This window comes from Cygnus olor, chromosome 1 (assembly GCF_009769625.2).
Source record: "Cygnus olor isolate bCygOlo1 chromosome 1, bCygOlo1.pri.v2, whole genome shotgun sequence".
In the NCBI taxonomy this organism is placed as follows: Eukaryota; Metazoa; Chordata; class Aves; order Anseriformes; family Anatidae; genus Cygnus; species Cygnus olor.
Genome location: NC_049169.1, coordinates 86325210 through 86328684, shown reverse-complemented (window position 1 = coordinate 86328684; position 3475 = coordinate 86325210).

Here is a 3475-nt window from a genome sequence, read left to right as displayed (position 1 = left end):
CCATGTGTGGCTCCAAGGCCACGCTGCCATGGGCTGGCAGGTTCCCTAACAAAACTGGGCAGCTCTCTGGTGCTTTGCCTGTTAGCAGATCTGCAGTTACATGATAGAGCCCTGAGGACAGCCTGAGATTGGATGGGTGATACCTCCTGCTCCCTGCCCTCTTCATGCCTTCCCCCATCTTTGCCAGCCAGTAGCTCCTGCAAGGGACAGGTGGATTGTGGTAGCACGCTGGCCCCAGATAGAAATGAGGACCTGCCAGAAATTTCCTGAGAGAGCCTTTTCTCAGGAGATTTCAAGGCATTTTTTCACAGGCCTTGCAAAGAGTTTGACCAAGTTTTCAGCTAAGTATCTGCTGTGCCAGGTATTTATCTGAAGCGCTCCTCTGAGCTCCAGACCCTGTTGAGATTTGGGCCTCACCACGGACTGCGTGAGGTGTGAAGCGGTGGGCAGGAAGCGCTGCTGGCTTGCTCACATCCTGATGCCCTGTGATAGCAGGGGGCTGTCAGATACCTTCCACCAGAATGTAACTGCTTGGGCTGTCAGAGCTCATACAGCTCTATCGCTTGCTTGCCTTCAGCAGGAGGTTGCCTGGGGCTTGGGTGCATTAATTTTGGCTGAAACATTGATTATAATGCTGAGATCATTCATCAGTGCAAGCATTAGTGCCTTTATCGTAATGGTTTAGCTACTTACCACAAGCTGATTAAGTTGGCCATCTGCCTGTGTGTGTAGGCTTTCTCAGTGCTGCACTATCTGCACAGACAGCAGCAATTCATGGAGTCCCTTAAGCAAGCCTTGCTGCTGCAAGCATCCTGCTGTGCTTAAGGGAGGCTTGTGAGTGCCGCAGCCGGGGTAGACCTTCAGGGAAGAGGGAGGAGAGGGCAAGGGCTCGATCCCATGCCACAGGAAGCTGAGACCCTGACAAAACTGCTGGGGGCTGCTGCTGCTGGGCCACCTGAGTGCTGCAGGGCTGTGTTGCCAGAGCAGGGTGTTTACTGCATAGGTACATTTTGGTAAGCAAAAGCGAGGTGCTGGGTCTGAAATGGATAGGGCAGGGAGGTGTGCTGCCTTTCTCTCTCTTCCCTTTCTCTGTCCCTTCTGTCATCGTGCTGACGCTGTGTCCCGAGTCCTTTGGAAGCAGGCTGGAGGTGTGCCTTGTAAATGCCACCCACCCCCTGAGGTCTGCAGGCACCCCTGCAAAAGAAAAACCTGCTGAGCACTTCTCTCCCAAGAGGGGGAGCTGGCGGGGCGGCTGCATGTTTCCCTGGACGTCCTTCGTGTCTGCACATGGCAAACCTCTGCGTCGGTGGTGCCCAGCTATAAGCTGTTCTGCTCCTTGTTCCCGTGTTCTGTGGCTGTCTAAAAGGTTTTTGGATCCTGTGTGCTGTGTTGGCAATGATTCAGTCCATCTCTGCTCTTTAAGGATGCTGTAGGAATCAGATTTTTCCATGGTAAGAGAGAGACAATGACTTTCCTCATGGTGCTGTGCTATCTCCTTTTGGTACCAACATTCCTCAAAGGCCGTGAGCAGAGTGACAAAAAAAAGTGCGTGATATGGGGTGCTGGGGTGGCAGCTGCACTTAACATGCCAGTCACTGTGCTGCATATGTGGATGGGGGCCACAGCTGTGAAAATGGGGAGATGTGGCCAGCACTGTTTCTCCTCTGCCCTTTCTGGCAGGGGCAGGCAGGGGATGATCGGCTCCAGCACATGTGTAGCCTCGGGGGCTGAACGCTGCTCCCAGCTGTGCTGCAAATGTGCCAACATTTTGGGGCTGAGGGTTGGTGAGGTGACAGAGCTGGGCCAGCCTGTCTGGCTCCAGCTCACCTCCTTGCTCTCCTGCTTCTGGGGTGGCTGGGGATGCTGTGGCTGCGCTTAGCACCCTTACTGTTGTACCCCCAGTATGGGAGGTTTTTTCCCCTTGAGATGAGAGTCTGAGACTCGAGGCAGATAGGACACGCACAGCTGGTTTTCTTTGCTTCCGTGCTGAAGAGGCTGTTTAGCAGTGGGGCAAAGTTTTCTGCTACTGTGAGGTAAGGAGAAAAGTTGTGTAGCCTGTACTCTTCCTGTAATTGTATGTGCTCATGCCCAGCTATTGTTCTTTTTATGGTGTTCTTTTCTTTTCCCTGCAATGATTTTGTTCCTAATAAAAAGATCTGTTTTCTTACTTGTTTTGGAAGTGTTTAAGTTCTGTTATTTAATTATTGTTTCTTTATGGCTTTCATGGAAAAGGCAGGCTGTTTTCCAATTTTCCATATGGCCAAAATAGGAGAGGTGATTGCAACTTACTGTTGACTAGAGCTGGCATGGGTAGTCTAGGGAACAGAGATCACAAGGGCATTTGTTCGTAAGTCAGAACAAGACAGACGGTAGGACAGTGTCATAAAACCCGTCAGTGTGTGCACTCGTGTGTGCACATCCATGTGCACTGGTGGCTCACCGAAATGATCCCTGGTGCCTTGCCGAGCTGGGAGGTGGGAAGAGGTGCGGGGAGGTAGCTTTGCTTTTTATCAATCTGTATTTTTTGTGTGACACCTAACCCACTTTATCTGTGAGAAGAGGATGCCTTTTGCAAGGAGGAGGTGGCTCTCACTCTAGCTCTGAGATAAGTGGACCAGGCAGTGGGTACAGTCCATGTCCTGATGATATGTGATCGTATGAAACCAGAGCAGTGGTTCTGGTTGTCCCCTTTAGCCACTGGTGGTGGTGGGCCTCCTGGCAGCCAGCTCCCCTGGATGGGGAAAGCTGTGAGTCGGGCAGGGTCCATTGCTGTGCCCTTCAAGTGCTGGTGGGACAAGGGAGCTCTGCCTTGCGGGAAATGCAGACATCTGGGACTCTGCTTTCCAACCTCTACCCTGGACTGCCGTGCCTGATGTCCTAGTGGCTGTGTACTTAGCTCTTGGGGTCCTCGCTTGGATTCCAGCATGAGGCAGGTGCACCAAAGTGAGAGCCAGCAGCTGGTGGGGGACTGGAGGACCAGGACTCTCCTCACGCCATCAGGTCTACACAAATGATTGAGGTTGGTGAGTCTGAAAGCAGATAGACAAAACTGGTAGAAGGCCAGTTCACAACAGCGAATGAAACATTCATTGTAAATACTAAAGAGGTGTGTGAGCAGTGGTTAACTTTTGATGAATATCTCGGTCTGTGTATTTGAAAAAAACCTCTAGATTTTAAGCATGCATATAGTAAGTTCATGCCAATTTTTCTGAATGACTTTAATTCATTTCAAAATAAGTAAACAAGAGTTCATGTTTAACTCAGCTGTAGGATGCAGTGTCACTGACAGAAATTGCAGAAAACCATTTCCTTAACATTCATTAACAAATTCTTACAGCGCTACAAAATCCAGAAGATAAGGCATTGCTACCACCATGTGGGGTGGAGTGAGATGTTGCATGGACTTCAAAAGGTATCTACACAGAACCAGTATCAGAAGGTGGCCAGAAGAGCAGCATCACCCCTTTCTGTCAGA